This window comes from Dendrobates tinctorius, unplaced genomic scaffold, assembly GCF_039654945.1.
Source record: "Dendrobates tinctorius isolate UK_male_01 unplaced genomic scaffold, ASM3965494v1 ptg000083l, whole genome shotgun sequence".
Taxonomy (NCBI): Eukaryota; Metazoa; Chordata; class Amphibia; order Anura; family Dendrobatidae; genus Dendrobates; species Dendrobates tinctorius.
In genome coordinates, this window is record NW_027361751.1 from 29636224 (window position 1) to 29661301 (window position 25078).

Below are 25078 nucleotides of genomic sequence, written 5' to 3' on the forward strand. Positions count from 1 at the left end.
TCATGCACACAAGTTATCACAGATATATATGTAGTGCAGGCATGAGTCGGAAACAGTCAGGGATGATTATAGTTCTATTTCTATACAGTGATTTAAAGTAACTCTAAACAATTAGTGTTAGTAACTAGGTAGATCAACATTTAAGCAAAGATAACAATAAACTTGGAAAAGCATAAGAAGTCTTTATCTAACCTCAATGTTCTGTTTACAACGGTGGTGCGCCTAGTCATGGGAGTCACCACATAAGTTCTCTCCCAGCAATTCTGGCCCTAGCGGGGTCACTTGGTTTTGCCGCTAGGCTGCAAGCCTCTGTCTAAAGTATGTTATCAGAGTCCGTTGAGCCTCCCATGCACCAACTGGCCCCCAACCAACCTGAGACCCTAATTCTAGCTGACCCACGGTACCGTAGAGGATAGATGGGAGTGATGGCCCTGCTCACATGCACTGTCCTTCAGCAGTCGCAGGAGTGTCCCGCCTGTTGAAGTCTCTTCCCGGATCTTCTCGGATTGCTCGTAGATGGAACGCTCTCAGGATTGGATTGGAGAGGACTAAGCCTCGGCTCCTGATGGGCAATGTCTGGTCTCTTGAGCTTTACTGGCATGAGGCACGAATCCTGGTCCCGACTAGCGTAGGCAGAACTTGGAGTCCTCCTGTGCGGAATCCGGGCTGGCTGCAGTGACATTCCTGGAGCACTTCTCCGCTCTCCTTTCTCGTGCCATATACAGTACATTCAGAAAGACCTTCTTTGGGTCACCTGATCAGGTTCACCACACGAAGTTGCTGTCCCTGCAAATCTTCCAGCACAATTCGGTTCTGCCTGATTTCACCTGGCCAGCAGATGGCAGTCTCTCCTCATTAATCTGACATCCTGCAAGGGCTCTTTAGTGATATCACTGTTTCTTATTACATATATATAATTGCACACACACAATAACTAGACAGATCAACATACATCATATAGAATGTTCACCTATAATGAGTGAAGTGTAGTGAGCTGGTCCGTCCCAGAGGAACACAGGAAAACAGCAGGAGAGACATGCACAAACGGAGCCTCTTTAAAAGGTCTGCTCTCAGCCCTGCAGACTGCAGTGTGCCTGCAAACAATTTCTTCCTCCCTACTGAGCTTCCTGCATGATGGGAAAAACAGCAGGATATCTATGGCAGTGGATGAGCAGTGCTGTGTATTGTGTGCAGACCTCCAAGTGCTGCACATACAATAGATGGGGAAACAAGTGCTGATCTGATCAGCAGAGATTTAATTTTATTGATGGGGTCACCCTCCCTCATGGGTCCCTATGCAGCTGAACCGGCTGCACAGGCAGTATGTCTGCCCCTGATCCTGCCATTCTGTATATCGCAGGCTTAAAACGTGCTGCACATGCCAATATAGTTAAGGGTAGCGTAGCTCTTGGTGGGCCCCTATGAATGCTGGGCTCAGGGTGGCCGCACCCTCTGTGTTCCTGGCCATAAGATTGGGAAGCCAGCTGTCAGGCACAGCCAGACTCCCCACAGAGAAGGCAAACAGTTTGAATTGTTGATCTCTCTGACAGTGCTTCCTTCTCCAGACCCAGTGGTCATGTGATCCCTGATTATAGGGAGGGAGCAATAGCTGCTGGGTACTAGGAGTCCCAGTCAGTTCTTCTATACAGGCATGAAGCTGAAATTTCCTTGTAACTGGGACTGATATGCATGATCCAGTTACAGGGGAAATAAACAATGTAAAAGATTTATTAATATGTTAAAATGCCTTCCAAAGGTCTTTTAAGACCTCAAAGAGGGAACAGTGTGCAAAATACTGTAAATGAAAAGAATAAAACAAAAAGCATAACTAAATAAAACAAGAGACAGTGCCAGACTAAAATGCTGTTTCTAGCTTTACCCCCGTTGAAAAAAAATGTCAAACATATAAAAATCTCTATGGAAAGGGAAACACAATTTAAAATTATCTTATAAAAAAGGGGAACACAATTTATAGTTATCTTATAAAAAAGGGGAACACAATTTAAAGTTATCTTATAAAAAAGGGGAACACAATTTAAAGTTATCTTAGCAATCCTTTGTAGTCATAAAGGAATATTTACATTTCTCCTAATATCAGCAAAAAAAATAAAATAACAAAGGCATAACATTAAGTCCCATGTATCGCCAAAATGAGGCAAAAATGATATAAATATCATTTAAAGACATTTAAAATACGGTACGATAAAACCTGAAAATATACTTTGTCAGAAACAGGGGAAAATGGCCCCGTACTGAACAGGTTTAAAATTGGTGCCAGTGTGATTTTCTCCAAATATGTCAGTAGGGTGCAGCAAATAATCAGTGTAAGGTCGGGATCACACTACCGTGTGTGATGCGAAAAACTCGCACGAGTCTCTCGCATCAACACCCGGCACTGCTGCCGGCACTCAGGACCGGACCTGCGGCTGCATGTATTTCTATGCAACCGCAGCTCCGGTCCTGAGTGCCGGCTGCAGCGCCGGGTGTTGATGCAAGAGTCTCGTGCGAGTTTCACGCATCGCACACGGTAGTGTGATCCCGGCCTAAAGTGGGCGGTTGAGACGAGTACACTGAAGATGGCGCAATATACTCCATTTTTTTTCTGGACCCGACATACCATTTGACATTGCATCATCATGTCAGCAGATGGCGCTACGTTCCTAGTTTTTTTCTACTAACTGAACAATGAACCGCCACAACACAAAGAGCTCGGAGTGCCTGTGTAATCTGTTGTTCTGTGAAGCAATAAAGCTTATTTTCTTCAAAAGAAAAAAAAAGCACATAATCTAATTACTAGTAAATAAAGAGACAGATTGTCCTCACATGTGTTCATTATTTCCAGAGCAGCTGTACATTTCTTGTGCTGCTGAATATTCATATTCTGTAGGTGCCTTTGTAGGTACGGCTGTTACAGTAAAGCTTCTGGGTGAATGCAGCATCCATTGTACATGGAGGGAACGATGCTGATGGAAAAAAAAATCATTTCAGCGGAATTCCACTTTCAACTACATTGTACAGATTACTGACCTGATTCATCAGGATCATTTGCCTTTTTTTCATTCATTTTATTGTTTTCATTTTTGCATGGACTTTTGTGCCAAATTCAAGAAAATGGATGCACTAATGTTTCATTATATGGTGCAAAATCAAAATGCTTTTTTGGGGGGGGAGGGCTGTCTTGTCCTTTTTGAGCCTTTTTAAATTAAAGGTCGCACAATCCCTTCAATAAGCCTCTTTAAGAGAATCTGTTTCCAGGTTTTTGCTACGATATTTGAGAGCAGCAAAATGTAGGGACAGAAATGTGTCACTTACTGGGCTGCTTGCTGTCATTTTTGATAAAAAGGTTTATCAGCAGGAGATTATCACTGGAGAACTAGTAGACCTTCCACCAGGCAGTCCTCCATATTAATAAGCTCTGTCTAACCACATCCCCAGCACTTATTAGAAGCTTTCTGCCTATGCACAATATACACTTAAATCTGCCAATCAGTGGTGTGGGCTGGGTTATACACAGCAAGAACGCAGATGTGAACAGAGAATAAGAGGATATCCACATGTGGGCTTTTGGTCTTGGTTTGCAAGTGGAAAATCCAGACTTTTACAGGAGCTCATCCACATGATGCAGAAAAAATCTGCAGCAGACGTTAACTTACAGCTTGGATTTTACGCTGCGGATTTGCAATCTAGATATCACCCTTTTCAGGATGAGATCTGTTGCAAATCTGCATCAAAATCCGCATGTCGCGCTAAAATCAGTGCAAACGAAAATAAAGGGTAAGTGCACACAACGTCATTGGAAGGCGGCAACGCTTCATAACCTGCCTGAAAAGCGCCAAATAAGCGCTAAAAAATGAACATTTCTGTAAGACATTGGCTGCGAACATGTTCAGTAGAATTGGAAGACGGTCACTAGTTTAGTCATTTATAAAAGATGATGGCAGCCAAAGACGCCACAAAAGACACCAAAAAAGCCAAGCGACAACCTGTGTGTCCTCTTGAAAAAGTCTCCGGTTTCACACACATCCTAAGGCCAGTTTCACACGTCAGTGTCTCACGTACCGGAGACACTGACACACGTAGACCCATTCAAATGAATGGGTCTATGCAGATGTCAGCGGGTTTTCACGGGCTGCGTGTCGGTGTGCAAAACACGGAGACATGTTCGTTTTAACACGTACACACGGCCCGCAACACGTGCTGCACACGTGCACACGGAGAACTGTTCACACTGTCCTCCGTGCTCACGGACGGCCGCCGGGAAGAAGCAGCTACTCTAAGCGCTGTTCCTGGTGACTGGTGCTGACCGCGGCTGTAATTCTTCTCTCCTGCTCTGCCGGCAGGAGAGAAGAATGAATGAAAGCCCGACGTGGGGTTCCCCTCATTTTCATAACCAACCAGACGAAACTTACAGCTGGGGGCTGCGACCTCATTTACAGTCGTGAGCGGTTGTATTAGCAGCGCTCCGACTGTAAATATATTAACCCCCCAGATGGATTTACCCCGTGGGACGTGACTGAGCGCCGGACAGGTAATGTATAGATTTGTTTTATTATTTTCAACTTTTAACCCTTTATTTACTGTAGGATTAGTAATGGATCGGTGTCTTATTGACACCTCTCCATTACTAATCTGGACTTAGGCTATGTGCCCACGTTAGCGTTTTTAAACGCTCAGGAAACGGGTCTCCTTCCCAGAAAACGAGCGTTTTTTGCCGTGATTTTTGCGCGTTTTTTTCCGCACCTCTTCTGGACTATAGGAAATAGCCAAAAACGCGGACCTAAGCGGAAATTAATTAACATGCTGCGTCTTTTTTTACCTCTAAGCATTTCCTTAGGCTAGTTTCACACTTGCTTTTTTTTGCAGCGCGTTTTTCCCGCAAAAAAACGCATTGAAAAAACGCATACAAAAGCATACAACTGCTGCGTTTTTTTCAAGCATTTTTATGAGCATGCATGAAAAAAACGCAGCGTTTTTATGCGTTTGTATGCGTTTTTAGTGCGTTTTTACCGCGTTTGCGTTTTTTTCCAACATTAGGTGGCCCCTCACACTAACCCAAACCATGACTTTACTAACCCTAACCCTGACCCTGACCCTAACCCTAACCCTGACCCTAACCCTAACCCTAACCCTGACCCTAACCCTTAACCAAATCATACTTAACCCTAACCCAAACCCTAAACCCTAACTAACCCTAACCCTAACCCTGACCCTAACCCTAACCCTGACCCTAACCCTTAACAAAACCATACTTAACCCTAACCCTGACCCTAACCCTAACCATGACCATAACCCTAACCCTAACCCTGACCCTAACCCTAACCCTAACCCTGACCCTAACCCTTAACCAAACCATACTTAACCCTAATCCTGACCCTAACCCTGACCCTAACCCTTAACAAAACCATACTTAACCCTAACCCTGACCCTAACCCTAACCCTGACCATAACCCTAACCCTGACCCTAACCCTAACCCTAACCCTGACCCTAACCCTTAACCAAACCATACTTAACCCTAATCCTGACCCTAACCCTGACCCTAACCCTTAACAAAACCATACTTAACCCTAACCCTGACCCTAACCCTAACCCTGACCCTAACCCTAACCCTAACCCTAACCCTAACCCTGACCCTAACCCTAACCCTAACCCTAACCCTGACCCTAACCCTTAACCAAACCATACTTAACCCTAATCCTGACCCTAACCCTGACCCTAACCCTTAACCAAACCATACTTAACCCTAACCCTGACCCAAACCCCAACCCTAACCCTGACCCTGACCCTAACCCTAACCCTAAACCCCCTTAACTAACCCTAACTCTAACCCAAACCCCTAAATTCCATGGTTAAAAAAAAAACGCATATGCAAAAAAACGCATACATGAGCATGCCAGTGCGCACATATGCGCATCCATAGGCTATAATGGCCATTTTTAGCGCAAAACGTGCGCATATGTGCGCATGCGCTTTTTTGCAGGGCCAAAAAATGCAACATGCTGCGTCTGGAAAATACAAACGCACACCCCAAAAAAACGCAGCGCATGAAAATCGCATACATGCGCTTACAAGCGCGCAGGTATGCGCACCCATGTTAAATATAGGGGACAAAACGCATGCGCACATATGCGTTTTTTTCCAGCGCTAAAAAACGCAAATGTGAAACCAGCCTTAGCGGTAAAAAACGCATCCATTTGCACGAAAAGGCCAAAATGCACTAAAATGAATGGGATGCTTCTTTTAAGCGTTTAAAAAAATCAAAAACGCTTAAAAAAATGCAACGTGGGCACACAGCCTTAACGTCACCTTATAATAGAAAGGTGCCATTAACCCCTTATTACCCCACTTGCCACCGCAACAGGGCAAGAGGGAAGAACCGGGCAAAGCTCCAGATTAGGTGCATCTAATAGATGCGTCTTTTCTGGGCAGCTGGGGGCTGCTGTTTTTAGGCTGGGGGGGCAAGAGCAATGGCCCCTTACCAGCCTGAGAATATCAGCCCTCAGCTGCCGGCTTTAGTCAGGTTGGTTGTCAAAAATAGGGGGGACCCCACGCCGTTTTTTCTTAATTATTTATTTAAGTAATTAAAAAAACAACGTGGGGACGCCTCTATTCTTCACAACCAACCTGGCTGAAGCCGACAGCTGAGGGTCGCAGCCCTCAACTGTACGTTTTGTTTGGTTGGTTATGAAAATGAGGGGAACCCCACGTCGGGTTTTCATTCATTCTGCTCTCCTGCCGGCAGAGCAGGAGAGCAGAATGTCAGCCGCGGTCAGCACCAGCCGCCGGGAACAGCGCTTACAGTAGCCGCTTCTTCCTGGCGCCGTCCGTGTGGTCCTGACGCGGCACACGGATGGCACATGGTTGCCACACATGTGCCACACGGAGGTATCACGTGTTTTTCCGGTACTGGAATTATCTGGATGTATGAAACCGCCCTTACACTGTTTCACCATTTATATTCATTGCTGCTTTCAAAATCTGCTGTTTCTGGCTGTATAAGGCCAGGTCTCCATATATCTGCAATCCAGATCAGTTTTCTTGTGCCTCAATTGATAAAAACCGATGTAAAAAAAGAATTACGGTAGTTGGCATCAGGCTTTTTCACCAATGTCTCCGGCAAAATTAGTGGGCTGGATCAGAAAATGGAAAATGTATTTATTTTCTAATCTAGAAGCACAATGACTGATAAACCAAATGAACTAAAACGATCCCATAGAAAACTATGGGATCACTTCTTGCGGTAGTTTCCCCATCAGTGTTTCACTGTTTGTCAGGGGATAAAAAAAAGATGGATAGGTGGAAACAGTAGCAGAACTTAAAGCTTGTTTGCCCCATCAGGATCCACATTTATTACAGGTCTTTAATAGTACTGATCTTTTCATAGCTTTACTCTGGAGACATACCTATAGGGAATTTAGGTTGTGAGCCCCATTGGGGACAGGGATGATAACATTTGTAAAGCGGTGGGGAACTAATGGCGCTATAATATAGGTAATGTAAATAAATAATTATGTAATAATAAATAAATATGGACCAAAGATACATTTTTGGAACCAGGGCTGGGATGCGACTGCATCGGCCAGCACCTACTATAGTTACACCCCTGGGTGGAACAATGACTATCAACTCAGCTCTCAGTTTTTTTTAGAAATATATCAGTTGTTCTTCCTCAGATATTTGGAGGTTTTTTTCAATATTCTCCTGAGTGTAGATATTACTGATGCATCCTAGTTGTGGTGCCCCCATTGAAGAACACCCATTTAAGAATATCCACCTTGTGTGCCCCATGCTCGTCAAGAGTCTCTTTGTGTGGACTGAATTCTAGATTAGAGAAAAACATTATCACTACTTCTGGCCTAGTGCCTACCTCTGTACTCCGTGTTAGCCAGAACCCGGGAACTGCAGACTTTCTCAGTTGGCACTGGATTGCTGAATATGATAAAGTGAATGGTGCCATTCAAAACTACCACTTGCCCCATAAAAAATAAAAAGGTCCTTGTACAGCTACATAGACAGAAAAAAAGAAAAAATTGATATAAAGGGATAGACAATGAAAAAGGGAAATAAAAAAAGTCTGTGTCCTTATGGGATTGAAAGAACTATTATTGGTTATATCATGTTATTTTGCATTGTATATAGGTGTTTTGCAAGTGATCTGGATGATTGATTACAGTTCCCTATACCTCCATCACATGTGTGTTGCTGTGACTAAACATGGAGTGGAATTCTTCTTGATGACAGATACTGGAGGTACGGAGGACTTGTTAAGCTCAGAAACAGCTTGGTGTTCTTTCAGGAGAGGGAGTCATGTGCATATAACAAGAGGAGGCTTGTCAAAATTCTGCAGAGTAAAAACGTGCTGAGGATCTTTGCAGTTGATAGGCCAGGATATAGTCACCAATAAAGGCAATTGGGTAGAGACCAAAGACTGAGGTAAGACATTGAAGAACACTACGGTGAGACTTTGTCCAGCCTGAAATAGCTGCCTAAAATAGCTGCCTAAAGAGTACCTGTCACATGCTGTTGTGGAAACCCCATTCCTGGAAGAGCTAACTTGGGGTGAGACACAAAGGATCAAGAGACAAGAACACGCACAGCCAATATCTGCCAGTGTATAAGCATACCTCCCAACATTTGAAGAAGGGAAAGAGGGACAAAGGCTGTGGCGCGCAAGGCGTGCTGCTGCAAAATTTAGGCAATGCCCCCTGACCACACCCATTTCACTAGTCACACCCATGTCCACACCCAACCACACCCATTTAGCACTGCTGATCACTGACTGGTACTAAGGGCACAGTGGCTGGCATTATGGGCACAGTGGCTGGCATTATGGGCACAGTGGCTGGTACTGAGGAAAAGAAAGAAAGAAAACAGAGAGAGAAAAAAGATAACAGATAGAACGAAAGAAAGGAGAGTGAGCGAGAGAGCAAGAAAGAACAGAGAGAGAAAGAACAGAGAGAAGAAAGAACAGAGAGAGAAAGAAGAAAGAACAGAGAGAGAAAGAAAGAGGGGAAAGAAAGAACAGAGAAAAATAAAGAGGGGAAATAGAGAACAGAGAGAAAGAAAGAGAAAGAACACAGAGAGAAAGAAAGAGGGGACAGAAAAAAGAACAGAGAGAGAAAGAAAGAACAGAGAGAAAAAAAGAGGGAAAGAAAGAAGGGAAAGAAAGAACAGAGAGAGAACAGATAGAAAGAAAGAACAGAGAGAAAGAAATAACATAGAGAAAGAGAAAGGAAGAACAGAGAGAGAGGGAAAGAAAGAGGTTAAAGAAAGAGCAGAGAGTGAAAGAAAGAACAGAGAGAGAGAAAAAAGGGGAAAGAAAGAACAGAGAGAAAGAAAGAAAGAGGGGAAAGAAAAAAAGAAAGAACAGAGAAAGAAAGAGGGGAAAGAAAGAACAGAGAGAGAAAAAACAGAAAGAAAAAAAGAAAGCTTAGAGAGAGAAAGAAAGAGAAGGAAAGAAAGAACAGGGAGAGAAAGAAAGGGGAAAGAAAAAAAGAACAGAGAAAAAGAAAGAACGAGAAAGAAAGAAGAGATAGAGAAAGAAAGAAGAGAGAGAGAAAGAAAGAGGGGACAAAAAAAAGAACAGAGAGGGAAAGAAAGAACAGAGATAAGGAAAGAACAGAGAAAAAAGAAGGGAAGAAAGAAAGAGGGGAAAGAAAGAACAGAGAGAACAGATAGAAAGAAAGAACAGAGAGAGAAAGAAAGAACAGAGAGAGAGAAAAAAGGGGAAAGAAAGAACAGAGAGAAAGAAAGAGGGGAAAGAAAAAAGAAAGCTTAGAGAGAAAGAAAGAAGGGAAAGAAAGAACAGAGAGAGAAAAAAGAAAGCTTAGAGAGAAAGAAAGAGAGGGAAAGAAAGAACAAATAGAGAAAGAAAGGGGAAAGAAAGAACAGAGAAAAAGAGAGAACGAGAAAGAAAGAACAGAGAGAGAAAGAAAGAGGGAACAGAAAAAAGAACAGAGAGAGAGAAAGAAAGAACAGAGAGAAAGAAAGAGGGGAAAGAAAGAAGGACAGTAGAGGGGAAAGAAAGAACAGAGAGAACAGATAGAAAGAACAAAGAGAGAAAAAGAAAGGAAGAACAGAGAGAAAAAGAAAGAGGGGAAAGAAAGAACAGAGAACAAAAGAAAGAACAGAGAGAGAAAGAAAGGGGAAGGAAAGAACAGAGAAAGAGGGGACAGAAAAAAAAGAACAGAGGGAGAGCAAAAGAAAGAGGGGAAAGAAAGAAAAGAGAGAAAGAAAGAGGGGAAATAAAGAAAGAATAGAGAGAGAAAGAAAGAGAAAGAATAAGAAAAAGGAAGAAAGAAAGAACAGAGAGAGAAAGAAAGAAACAGGGGAAAGAAAGAAAGCACAGAACGATAGAGAGAAAGAAAGTGGAGAAAGAAAGAACAGAGAGAAAGAAAGAGAAAGAAAGAAAGAGAAAAAAAGAAAGAACAGAGAGAAAGAAAGAAAGAGGGGAAAGAAAGAACAGAGAAATAGAGAGAAAGAAAGAGGGGAAATAAAGAAAGAAAGAGAGAACAGAGAGAGACAGAGAAAGAACAGAGAGCGAGAGAAAGAAAGAAGGAAAGAAAGAAAGAAAGGAAGAGAAAGAACACCTCGTACACCTCCATACACCTCGTACACATGCGGCTCCGCTCCGCACACCTCGCACACGCGCGGCTCTGCTCCGTACACCTCGTACATGCGCGGCTCCACTCCGTACACCTCGTACACGCGTGGCTCCGCTCCATACACCTCGTAAACGCGCGGCTCCGCTCCATAGACCTCGAACATACACAGCTCTGCTACATCCACACTGTAAACCCCTCCTGACCCCACACATAAACTTCACCTCATCCAGCACCATGACAACCAGCACAGCAGAGTCCTGCAGACACGGAGGCCCCTGATCATGTGACCCCTAACTCCTCCCCTCCTGTGACCTCATCACAGGTCCTGTGCGCACAGCCACAGAACAGTGCAGCCACATCATTGCAGGCTGCGGTGGCTCTCTGGGAGGGCGAGGATGGTGTGCATGGGGGGGGTGTGGCGGCTCAGTGCAATGCGGGAAAAATAGCGTTCTGGGCGGGACGTGGGTGGGGGTGCTCAAAAATGGGACTGTCCCGCGAGAATCGGGATGGTTGGGAGCTATGGTATAAGGCTTGTCTGCTCTCAGATCCCAAGCCACAAGTATTGTATTACACACAGGAAGAAAAGGGGGATTGCTAGGACTTTATCTAAGGCTATGTTCACATGTTGCGTTTTTCCTGTGTTTTTTTCCTGTGTTGTTTTTTGTGCACATTTTCAACTGAGTTTCACAGTACCAGCAAAGTCAATGAGATTTCAGAAATATCGTGCACACATCTTGGTTGTTATTTCCTGACTGTTTTGTCATAAGAGCTTGGTTTCTGCAAAAAGCAGCAAGTCACTTGTTTCAGAATTTTACAGTGTTTTTCAGTGTTTATCACCCATTGAAAGCAATGTGTAGTGCAAATGTAAGGGAGGGACAGGACTGTAGTCGTGACCTGAAATACCGCAATATCTATGTCCAGTCCTTCCCCTACAGAAAACAGTACTCTTCTTTCCAGCATACCTGTATCTCCAGATTCAGCTTCCTCTGGGCACTTCCCAGGCGACACCGGTCCCTCTTTCAGGCAACCCCCAGCAATGCAGACACAGTCCAAGCTAACTTTAACACTTTCTTTACTGAGTACTTCACACGTTACATCAACAGTTGGTACATTGTGACAATTACTGGTTTCCTCAACTTTCCCTTTCTGACTGTCGCTTCTGTGCAGTAAACGCTCGTACCGTCCTAGACTGCTCCCCAGTTCCTTCCTGGCCTAACCTCGCCATGCTGACAATTCCTTCTGCCTGTTTCGCCCCAGACTCGAAATCATCAGTCACCAGGTTAGGTTGCCTCTGGTAAAGCATCCAGCCCGTCTGTACCGATCTCGTCAAAGCTTCAACTTCCTTCATCTCATCTGTTATACCGATTCCTGCCCTAAAAGCACTGGCCCAGGCGAGAAGTTGCCACATCTTTCCTTTCCTTCACTGGCCCACTGCTATGACACACAGTGGCCATGGGTAACGTGGGTTGCAGCGCTTGAACGCTGTGTGGCTGCCAAGCTGTCCGGGCCTATAGCCCATGTGGACCCTAGGGCACCCTGGCCCCGTCTGACCTAACTTCCCAATCAGCTTCCTCTTACTACCTGGCAGCCCCTCCTACAATGAACCCTCTAGAGAACATCCTATAAGGCCCCACTAGTATGCCTCCCATCTAGTGGCCTGCAACAGAACTACACTTACCCATATCTATAGGAACTATATACTTAAGTGCCCTCCTCTAGTGTCACCCAAGAAGGATGCCCTAACTTACCCTAACTGTACATAAACATTGGTCACATATATTAAAGGAATACAAGACAATATAATACAGTACTGTACAGAATGGTAACATATATATACTTGTGGTAATACCATCAAAAATGAGCGATAATACATATTTCTATGTAGCAGTACCGCAGGCATTTATCGTAGACTTTATCAGGTAGCAATATTCAAACATTAACAATTGAAGGGCAATCAGAGGAAGGGAAGCAAGAAGGACATTATTTATCACACCCTTACACGCCTTCTTTCCTTGAAATTGGTCGTCCTCGATCAAGGCTTGATACAAAAACCAATAATCAATAAAAACTTTTTTTACCGCAAAGAAACGCAAGTCATTTGGCTTAACACAAGCTGTATCCGGTACCCACCTGTCATGATCCCAGTGCAGGTTTTTGATCTGCATGTCAAGGGTTAATGTATTGAGCTCAGTGCAGGCTTTGACCTGCACGCCTGGGGTTAATTATTATGGCCTCTCTTTGCTTCAGGGAGAGCTTTTTATAGCCCTGAGAAACTCCAATCCCTGTCAGTTATACTTTTGCCTTTGGCCGAGTGTTTTGACCCCTGTGTGCCTGTTGGTCGTCTTATAGCTTGCTTATATGGTTCTGATCCGGTTCTGTCCCCCGTTGTGAGTTTGCCTGTTGATTCTGTACTATATGTCTGCTTCTCTGGTTTCTGACTTCTTGGCTACGTCTTGACTATCCGTTCTGTTTAGCCCTTTGGTAATTGCCGTGCTATCTCGTGCTTTGACCCCGGCCTGATCTGGTTTATGTCCCTGTTTATGCCAATTAGTAACTTTGTTCCGTAGTTACCATTCTAGGAGTTTTCCTGCAGCTCCTAGCTCTCTGGAGTTTAGGCCATGCCCCCAGCAGTCACGTGCTTCAGGTCCTGTGGGTCTGAAGCACGCATCTTCTCTGCTGCTGCCCGCTCCACAGGTATCTCTAAGCACAGTTTGTCTTACTCAGGACACGCGCACTGGCTCAGTGAGCAAGTGCAGTGCGGTGTTCCTGACACCACCACAGTTGATGACGCACAGGCAACATTCCTGGTTCCCAGTCCTCCAGGATTTAAAGATCTTATTTACACCTTCCACAAGTGAGGAAGTAGTTCTAGGAGAGGTGCTCCCCCTTCCCTTGAGGGGAGTACAGTCTTTCCAGCAGAAAGGGCGCAACAGGCGCAATAAAAAACAAGAGTCCACAGGCTCCATATATTCTGCCTAGCTCGCAGTCCTCTAGGCCCAAATCACACACCGAAACTTTGACGCGGACAACGCTTTATCTGCAGCGTCGCCAAAGGCCGAAACTTCTTCCAGAGGGAGGGCTGCAGTGCCCACAGGGATGCGGAACAGTCGCAGCAGCTACAAACAAGATGCAACAAGCATAACACATTACTATTTCCAAATTTCAACGGCATGCACCACGTGTCACTCTCTCATAAGCCATCTCTGCAGCCGCAGAAGATGTGGATGGCACCCTTGTAGCGTTGTCAGGTTCTCGGGAGCTGGCTGATGTTTGGGCCTGCACTGACTCTGGGAGGAGGCCCATGTTGCCTTTGTATTTTCCCAATTTCTACACACTGGTATGGGCTGAAGAAAATTCCGTAGCCGCGGGCCTCAGGATCCGTCTGGGTAGGATGGCGGCAACGGCAGCACCACAAAGCTGTGACGTGGATGGGAGTGGGTGTTCTTCCACCTTAACGGCACAGGAAATGTCCGCTGGTATGCTGGCGTTAGCCTCAGTCGCGGTCCTCTCCGCCTGGTGAGAGCGGCACATCCCGGGGACTACTTACAGAGGTAGACGGGAGAGGGGCGGACCAAACCCTGCGGATTTGTAGCTGGGGTGTACTCAAAACCTCCCTGTAGAACATCTTTCACACGCCTGTCCCGCGACTGTTGCCTTCCTCTGCATCAGCGGCCGAGCGATCCGGCTCCCAGAGACACAACACTGTACAGCTCCAGTCCACCGCTCTTTAGCCTCCAGCATCTTGGTCCCGGCGGTTTAGGGAGAGACTTCAGGCTCCTCCACAGCTGCTCCGGGGGTTGAGACAACTGGGACTCCGCTGGAGAGAGCTCCGTTCTCCACTGGCTGGCTGGTTCCCGCTTCTCCATCTCGGCAGCCTTTTGCAGCCAATCCCGATAGACGTGGCCATACATGACATGTTCCTTTAGTTTCCTCCCACTGCCATGTGAGACCGCCTTCAACTGCTTCTCCCCTCCATTGTTGGCCAGTGGCAGGGGGCGATGCCTTCTCCTCTTCATCCGCAGCCACCAGGGGCAGACCAGGGCATATTGACAGACAGGTTTTGACGCCCACGAAGGACGCAGTTTTCGTTGTTGTTTGCTTCTTCACCTTCTCCCGCCATTCGTCAGTCCAGTTCAATTCAGTAGTCAAGTCCGGTGTTGTCATAAAATTGGTGTTAGGTAAATCCAGGGTGTGATGGTGTGATATGTTATGTGGATGTCATTTTTTGTATATTCCTATTTTTAACAATTCCAGTTATTTTCATAGTGTTTTTCTTATTACATTGTAAGTCTACAGCCTCACTGTATCTGTCTCTTGATGACCCCCTGTAGTGCATTAATCCCTAAGGCCCTTTGTTCTCTTCTGGGAGGCAACTTGTTTGACTACCCCTGGACAAGGAAGGGGGTGGGGGGAAGAACGGCACCTGGACAAGTCAGTTCCGGTAGAGACAAGATGGTGAAAAAGCTGCATTTCAGAGAGAAGGACCCATTTTTATCCTCTGGATGCTAGAGTTGTGGAATCTCGTTTCCCTGGACATTTTATCCTGATACTGGACTGCATTCTTATTCTGGACTATCTTATCCTTTGTGTGGTGGACTGAATATGGATCTTTTCGTATTTTTGCCTGAATAAAGGTCTTGGAATTGTTCACTCTTCGCTTGCTCTGTTGATTGTGTGATACCAAAGAAGGACCCCGCGACAACTGGTGGCAGCAGTGGGATCAACAGAGAGTCACCCAATGGAGAACCACCCACAGAGTGAGTACAGAAATTGGACTGTATGCAGTTTACAGGAGAGAGCCAGAGACCTGGGCCTGAACTACCAGGGACTGACTAAAGAGGCCTTAATCGATCTACTGGTGGGCGCTAGCCCAGCCACCTCCTCCCAGATGTCTGAAGGACGAGCACTGGAGACAGGGATCCCCGTCCAGAAAAGCCAGTGGTTGGTGTGGTATGAAGAAGAGATGGCGGTTCTGGGCCCCGGCGTCTCTCAGGAGTACAAGGAGGAGGCTGCCCGCCGGGCACAGCGGAGACAGGAAGCAATGGAGCTTGAAAAAGGGAGTAGCGCAATGTGGAGTGTAACCCCAACAATCCGGGAGCCTGTACGGATCACCCGGACAGAGTTTAAGCCATTTGATGAGGCTTCTGGACAATGAACCACGGCCTGCTCCCGCGCCCCGTCCCCCTCCAATTATATCTGCCCTTCCACCTAGTCGCAAGCCGATGACAATCACGCCTCACAATCCTAGGCCCCAACAGTTCCGACCACGACCTGGGGGTATCACAGAGAGGAGGTGTTATGGGTGTGGGCAACCTGGACATTTGCAGTCTGTCTGTCCCTCCAAGATTCGGAGGGAGCCCCACGCAGCCCCACCTCATCCAGTGCATCTTGTACATTCCACCACACCTGAGGAAGAGCTACCACCACCCCCACCAGAGTGGACCACCGACCACGGCACCATAGATACCCATCCTGGAGTGTACGGACTCGGCCTCTGTCCTTTAGCTACTCAGAGCAACGGCAACGCCACCTGCAGGATGTCTTTATTGATGGATACAAAGTGTCAGGATTTAGAGACACGGGGGCATTCTTGACTATCGCTGACCCCCGTGTGGTTCGACCGGAGGCAATTTACCAGGGTCCGGGAATTCCCATTGTCCTGGCGGGCGGTGCCCGCAAATATATACAGCGAGCTTCTGTGCGTTTGGATTATGGTTGTGGAGAAAAACTGTGTTGCATTGGAGTTATAGGAGGACTTCCTGCAGATATCCTCCTTGGGAAGGACATTGGGGAGTTACAGTGCCAATTTGTGGGAGCAGTCACCCGACTACAGGCCCTTCAAGCACTACATCATCCGGACCCCACCGGGGAGCAACCACCACGAACCGCATCAGAGTCGGTAAGCAATACTTTCGCTGCTACCACATTGAGAGAGTCTTGGGACAGAGAGGAGTTTAGGAGAGAAATAGAGGGTGACATTACCTTAGCAGCCCTTAGGCGAAAGGCAGAAACTGGGCACATGGGAGATAATGGGGATGGCTTCACTCGAGAAAACGGACTGTATTATCGTGTAACAAAGTGCAGTGACCAGGGCAACCCTGACGCAACGACCAGGCAACTCATTGTCCCTCAGAAGTACAGAGCACAGCTACTTCAACTGGCCCATGATATGGCCTTGGCTGGGCATCAAGGGAGAAAAAGGACTGAAAAGAGACTCACCCAAAGTTTTTACTGGCCGGGCGTCTCGCAGACGGTAGCCCATTATTGCCGCACCTGTGATGTGTGCCAGCGAATGCGGCATCCAGGAGCTTGACATAAGGTACCCCTGCAATCCCTGCCCATAATTGAGGAACCATTTCAACATGTAGCCGTCGACATCATAGGTCCTCTGGCCCACCCCTGCAGGTCGGGGAAAAAATATATCCTGACCGTGGTGGACTATGCCACTAGGTATCCTGAAGCTGTGGCCCTGTCCAGTATTACAGCAGTAAAGGTAGCCGAGGCCCTTGTTACCATCTTTACCCGGGTAGGGTTTCCTAGTGAAATACTGTCTGATCAAGGCACTCAGTTCATGTCAGATCTGGTCCAGTCCCTATGGCATACCTGTGGTGTTCGAGCCATTCGCACCACCCCATACCACCCGCAGACCAACGGACTATGTGAACGCTTTAATGGAACCCTAAAAAATATGCTGAGGGCTTTTGTTGATGTTGAAAAAGACTGGGAAAAGTACCTGCCACATCTCCTCTTCGCCTATCGGGAGGTTCACCAAGAGTCCACAGGGTTCTCTCCCTTCGATCTACTGTTTAGCCGGAAGGTCCGTGGGCCTCTCACTCTTCTGAAAGAACATTTGGAGGGAGACATCTCAGATACCGGAATGCCCATCATTCCTTATGTTCTAGAGCTCAGAGACCGTCTCGCCCAGCTAGCTACCTTCGCTAAAGAACATCAGCGAATGGCCCAGTCCAGACAAAAAACCTGGTATGACCGTAATGCCAGGAACCGGGAATTTATGGAAGGACAGCAAGTGCTCATGATTACTGCTTCCCCTGCCAACAAGCTTCAAGCAGCGTGGGAAGGCCCTTATCAGGTTGTCAAGAAAATTAATGACACTAACTATGTTATTGCCCTGGACTCTAGTGGTCGACGACAGAAAACTGTCCACATTAACATGCTGAAAGACTACCACGACCGATCTCTGCCTGTTCTAGCTGTCTGCCACCCCCCTAGTGATACCGCCGCTGACGAGTATCTCCCAGATCTCCTCCAGGTTGCCCAAGCGGGAGGATCACTGGAACAAGTGCCCCTGGGCTCCCATTTATCGGATATACAAAAGGACGATATTGTCGCCGTACTAAGGCCGAGGGCTGCTGCTTTCTCCTCAAAGCCGGGGAAGACTACTCTCACCAGTCACCATGTGGAAACCCCCGGACAACGCCCCATCCAGCAGGCTGCCTACCGGGTTCCAGAGGCTATTCAAGGCATGATAAAGAACGAACTGGAGGAGATGAAACAACTGGGAGTTATTCAGCCATCTCACAGTTCTTGGGCCTCTCCTGTCGTCCTGGTCCCCAAGAAGGATGGTACAACCCGATTCTGCGTTGATTACAAACGACTAAATGATGCCACCAAGAGTGATGCTTATCCCATGCCCAGGATTGATGACCTATTGGATCGTCTGGCCAGTGCCCAATTTGTGACCACGTTAGACTTGAGCAAGGGGTACTGGCAGATACCCCTAACGGAGGACGCTCGGGAGCGCTCAGCCTTCATTACTCCATTTGGGCTTTATGAGTTCCTGGGAATGCCCTTTGGGATGAAAACTGCCCCCGCTACTTTCCAGAGACTGGAGGATCGACTGTTACAACAATGTCAGGACTTTGCCTGTGCTTACTATGACGACATCGCCATTTTTAGCACAACCTGGGAGGAACATCTTAAACACTTGGGCATAGTGCTGGACTGTATCCTTACTGCAGGACTGACCATTCGCCCTGATAAGTGCCAAATAGGGATGGCTGAGGTGCAGTACCTCGGGCATAGAGTAGGGGGTGGGACACTAAGGCCTGAGCCTGCCAAGGTGGAAGCCATTAGCAACTGGTGTAGACCCCAGACTAAAAAGCAGGTACTTGCGTTTTTAGGAACTGCTGGTTACTATCGCAAATTTGTTTCTAATTTCAGCACCTTGGCCAAGCCCTTAACCGACCTGACCCGCAAGAACATGCCTAGGAATGTGACGTGGACGACGGCATGCAAGGATGCCTTTTCAGCGTTAAAGACCGCCCTCGTCACTGCTCCTGTCTTGGCTGCCCTGGATTATAAACGCAGGTTCCTCGTGCAGACAGATGCATTCACCTTTGGGATTGGGGCAGTACTTAGCCAAGTGAACGCCGCCGGAGAAGAACATCCTGTTACTTTTGCCAGTCGGAAACTACTGGATCGGGAAGTTGCCTATGCCACTATTGAAAAGGAGTGCCTTGCCATCGTATGGGCGCTAAAAAAATTGCAGCCCTACTTGTATGGCAGAGACTTTACAATTGTTACAGACCACAACCCCCTCACATGGCTGAATCGCGTATCGGGACAATGGAAGATTGCTGCGGTGGAGCTTGTCCTTACAACCCTACAGCTTCTCCATCCAATACAAGCAAGGAAGCCAACACTAGAACGCCGTTGGACTGTCTCGACAAGAAGAACCATAGGCTCCCCAGGCCGACTTACCCCTGCCACTGTACAAGGAATTATAAATAAGTGAGCAAAGTGGACTAAAGTGAGCAGGCCAGAGGTCTGTGTAGACCTCATGGCGTGCTCACTTATTATGGGGGGAGAGGTTGTGATGGTGTGATATGTTATGTGGATGTCATTTTTTGTATATTCCTATTTTTAACAATTCCAGTTGTTTTCATAGTGTTTTTCTTATTACATTGTAAGTCTACAGCCTCACTGTATCTGTCTCTTGATGACCCCCTGTAGTGCATTAATCCCTAAGGCCCTTTGTTCTCTTCTGGGAGGCAACTTGTTTGACTACCCCTGGACAAGGAAGGGGGTGGGGGGAAGAACGGCAGCTGGACCAGTCAGTTCCGGTAGAGACAAGATGGTGAAAAGGCTGCATTTCAGAGAGAAGGACCCATTTTTATCCTCTGGATGCTAGAGTTGTGGAATCTCGTTTCCCTGGACATTTTATCCTGATACTGGACTGCATTCTTATTCTGGACTATCTTATCCTTTGTGTGGTGGACTGAATATGGACCTTTTCATATTTTTGCCTGAATAAAGGTCTTGGAATTGTTCACTCTTCGCTTGCTCTGTTGATTGTGTGATACCAGAGAAGGACCCCGTGACACAGGGTTTCTTGCACAATTTCTTCAGTTATAACAACTACTTGCTCTTTCTCCTTGTCATCTTCCAGGGGCACAGCAGTCGTATACACATCTTCAACATTACTTCTTTCTGCGGGTTCTCCACATTGCGAGGTAGCTGCATCCTGCCAACTACGCCAAATATAAAGGAGGGACAGGACTGTAGTCATGACCTGAATAACCGCAATGTCTATGTCCAGTCCTTCCTTCCCCTACAGAAAACTGTACTCTTCTCTCCAGCATACCTGTATCTCCAGATTCAACATCCTCCGGGCACTTCTCAGGGACACCAGTTCCTCTTTCAGGCGACCCTCAGCAATGGAGACACAGTCCAAGTTGACTTTAACACTTTCTTTACTGAGTACTTCACACGTTACATCCACAGTTGGTACATCGTGACAATTACTGGTTTCCTCATCTTTCCCTTTCTGGCTGTCGCTTCTGTGCAGTACACGCCCAAATCGGACCGTCCTAGACTGCTCCCCAGTTCCTTCCTAGCCTAACCTTGCCATGCTGACAATTCCTTCTGCCTGTTTTGCCCCAGACTCGAAATCAGAAGTCACCAGGTTTGGTTGTGTCATGCCGCTTTTGCCGCATTCCACCGAGGCCCGGGACCCCGCATCTGACGTCACCACTTCCGGTGCCGTGGCTGCTCTGGGGGTACCCTCGAGTGCGCACCTCACGCACTTAGCCCTATGGCTGCATGCTGTTGCTAGTACGCACGCTCACCTCTTACACTGGTTCCTGTGGCTGCACAGCTATCCCCAGTGCGCGTGCGCGTCCTTCTCTTCTCTGCCTGCAGCCACGCCATCTCTATGGTCCTGGAGGACCTAACCCGTAAGTCCCTGTGCTTCAGTCTTATATCAGGCCACCTCTTCCTATGGGAGGCTCCTGATTATTGTGGTGCTTCCCTGCTAGGCCTGCTTAGTCTCTGCTCGGTCGCTCCCTGTATTCAGGTCCCCTGCCTTGTGCTCGGTACCGTACTCTGCCTTGTGCTCCATGCCTGTACCCTGCCTTATACGCGGCCTTGTGCTCTGTGCCTGTACTCTTCCTTGTGCTTCGTTCCTGCATTCTGCTCTGTCGTGCTCCCTAGCACAAGCCCTGTTTCTGCACTGTGCTCGGCTGTGCTGCTTAGCACACGCTCAGCCCCTGCACTCTGCTCTGTTGTGCTCCTTAGCACACACTCTGTGCCTGTACTCTGCTTTGAGCTCTGTGCCTGTACGCTGCCTTGAGCTCTGTGTCTGTACGCTGCCTTGTGCTTCGTTCCTGTACTTGTACCCTGGCGTGCATCCTAGCAAGCATCTTGCCTTGTACCCTGGCTTGCTTCCTAGCGCCTTTCCTGCCTTGCCTTGTACCCAGGCGCGCTTCCTAGCACGCACCTAGCCTTGTACCCAGGTGTGCTCTCTAGCACGCACACTGCCTAGCCTTGTACCCAGGCGTGCTCCCTAGCACGCACAATGCCTTGCCTTGTACCCAGGCGTGCTCTCCCGCAAGCGCTCTGCTTTGCTCTGTACCCACCGTGCTCTTGTGTACTTGTCTTCTACTGTCATGAACCTTCCGTACTTCTGTGCTCACGCCCTGTATTGGCCTGTATCTTGCGTGCTCCTGTGTCCACGCTTTGCACACTCCTGCTTTCTGCTCACTTCCAGTTGCACCTTGCTAGACACACTCACTTGTGTCTTCTGTGAGCCGGACACCTGGTTCCAGCAGTCATGGTACCTTACCACCCTGGGCTTGCCCCTGACACTCCCTGTATAGGGGATGGTCCTCACTAGGTCAGCTCGCTCTGGGTGGGTTGGTGCCACGACCCAGAGGGTCCACTCCAGAAGTCATCACAGGTGCCTCTGGTAAAGCATCTGGCCTGCCTGTACCGATCTCGCGAAGCGCCAACTTCCTTCATCTCATCCGTTCTACTGATTCCTGCCTTAAAAGCATTGGCTCAGGCGATAAGTCGCCACATCTTTCCTTTCCTGCACTGGCCCACTGCTATGACACACAGTGGCAGTGGGTAACGTGGGTTGCAGTGCTTGAACGCTGCGTGGCCCTGTCTGACCTAATTCCCAAACCAGCTTCCCTCTTACTACCCGGCAGCCCCTCCTACAATTAACCCTCTAGAGAACATCCTATAAGGCCCCACTAGTATGCCTCCCATCTAGTGGCCCGCAACAGAACTACACTTACCCGTATCTATAGGAACTGTATACTAAAGTGTCCTCCTCTAATGTCCCCCAAGAAGGATGCACTGACTTACCCTAACTGTGCGTAAACATTGGTCACATATATTAAAGGAACACAAGACAATATAATACAGTACTGTACAGAATGGTAACATATATATATATATATATATATATACTTGTGGCTATGCCATCAAAAATGAGAGATAATACATATTTCTTTGTAGCAATACCGCAGGCATTTATTGTAGACATTATCAAATAGCAATATTCAAACAATATTAACAATCGAAGGGCAATCAAAGGAAGGGAAGCAAGAAGATGCTGCCGAGTGCCAACATATCACGGTGGAGTAAAGAGGAGGGAGATGGGAACAGGCGCAGAGATCCTCACTGCGCAGGCGCCATCATTACATCATCACCTGATGTGAGTTCACGGGCAGCGCGCACGGCGCATGGCTGAGAAATGTTTGCCGAGCGCAGGCACCGGTCACGTAACGAGGAACAGAGGAGCTGGTGCACAGAGACAAGAGGGGGATGATGGACGGCTGCGAGGCGGTTGACACAGGGGGAGAAAACATACCTTTATTTCAGCGTTCCTAGGGATAATAAACATAAGAGCCACCTTCACAGAATGCAGCCTTAGTGCTGCTGAAGGTGGCTCTTTTACTTAAAAAGGCCCTGGGGGGTGACAGGTTCCCTTTAACCCTTCAGGTGCTTTACAGGAATTTTTGGAATGTTTAAAGTACCTATGCCCGACATTGCCATTTCCGTGTGTGGTTCCACTATTACTCCTCAGCAACGTGCCCGCTGTCTTGGGGTCATAATTGACTCCGAGATTTCCTTTGCCCCCCACATACGATCACTGGCTCGCGCTTGTTATCTGCACCTCAAAAACATTTCTAGAATTCGACCTTTTCTTACTTTTGACTCCGCAAAAACTATTACTGTTTCTCTTATTCATTCTCGTCTCGACTATTGTAACTCTCTTCCAATCGGTCTCCCTCTTACCAAACTCTCCCCCCTCCAATCTGTCTTGAATGCTGTAGCCAGGATCATATTCCTCTCCAATCATTACACTGACTCCTCTACCTTGTGCTAGTCATTACACTGGTTACCCATCCACTCCAGAACCAAGCTCAAACTTATTACCCTCACCCACAATGCTCTCCATGGCTCAGCACCACCCTACATCTCCTCCCTTGTTTCAGTATACCACCCTACCCGCGCCCTCCATTCTGCTGATGACCTGAGGTTAACATCCTCAATAATCAGAACCTCCCACTTCCGTCTCCAAGACTATACACGTGCTGCGCCAATTCTTTGGAATGCACTTCCCAGGTCAATATGATTAGTCCCCAATCCCCACAATTTTAAGCATGCCCTGAAAATGCATTTATTCAGACTGGCCTATCGCCTCAACACATTAACCTAATCTATCCCTGTGTGGCACAGCCAAAAGTTTTACCATAACCAGATTCCCCGCATCATGTCCCTCCATATGCTTTATGCATCCATTAGCCCTTTGTGTCTCTACTGTTACACACTTAACATTATGGCTGGTCCATACAATCAGGGCAATTGTTACCACCCACCTTTCGTGTCTACCTTTTACCTCATAGATTGTAAGCTTGCGAGCAGAGCCCTCATTCCTCTTGGTATCTGTTATGATCTATGTGATTATTGTTATGCTGTAATGTCTATTGTCTGTACAAGTCCCCGCTGAAATGTAAAGTGCTGCGGAATATGTCGGCACTATAGAAATAACATTTATTATTATTATTATTATTAAATGAACATTTTTCACAAAAAATTTGTTTCAGATCCAATTTGTTTTATTTTACTAAGGGTAACAGGAGAAATTGGACCTCAAAAGTTGTTGTACAATTTGTCCTGAGTACGCTGATACCCCATATATGCAGGTAAACCACTGTTTGGGCGCACGGCAGAGCTCGGAAGGGAAGGAGCGCCGTTTGACTTTTCAATGCAAAATTGGCTGTAATTGAGACTGGATGACATGTCGCGCTGGGAGAGCCCCACCATTTTGGAAAGTAGACCCTCTAAGGAACTTATCTAGATGTGTGGTGAGCACTTTGAACCTCCAAGTGCTTCACAGAAGTTTATAATGTAGAGCCGTAAAAATAAAAAAATCTTATTTTTTTTTTTTTCACAAAAATGATCTTTTCGCCCCCAATTTTTTATTTTGCCAAGGGTAACAGGAGAAATTGGATCCCAAAAGTTGTTGCGCAATTTGTCTTGAGTATGCGGATAGCCTATATGTGAGGGTAAACCACTGTTTGGGTGCATGGCAGAGATCGGAAGGGAAGGAGCACTGTTTTACCTTTTCAACGCAGTATTGGCTGGAATTGAGATCAGACACATGCCGCATTTGGAGAGCCCCTGATCTGCCTAAACAGTGGAAACCCCGCAATTCTAACTCCAACCCTATCCCCAACACACCCCTAACCCTAATCCCAACCCTAACCATAAGCCTAATCACAAACCTAACCCTAACTTTAGCCCCAACCCTAACCTTAACCCCAACCTTAACCCTAATCCCAACCCTAATCCTAACTTTAGCCTCCAACCCTAACTGTTATGATTACGTCACCGAGGAGGAGCCCAAGCTAAGTCACAGAAAACCAGAGAGGTTGGTAACTAAGCGGATTGCAGACCTCTGATCCTATCCACACAACCAGCAGTAGCCGTGGAGCGTGCCTACGATGATCCTAGATGCCTCGGCACAGCCGGAGAGCTAACTAAGCCTAAAGCAAGAAAGGGGAAATCTAAACTGCCCCAGAGCAGACCCCAAAGGAATAGATAGCCCCCAAACATATATTGTTGTTGAGACAAGATGAAAACACAAACGCAGGCAGGAAAATAGACTGAGCAAATGATGGGGCCCACACTGACTAGACAGGACAGGAAAGGAAAGACACTG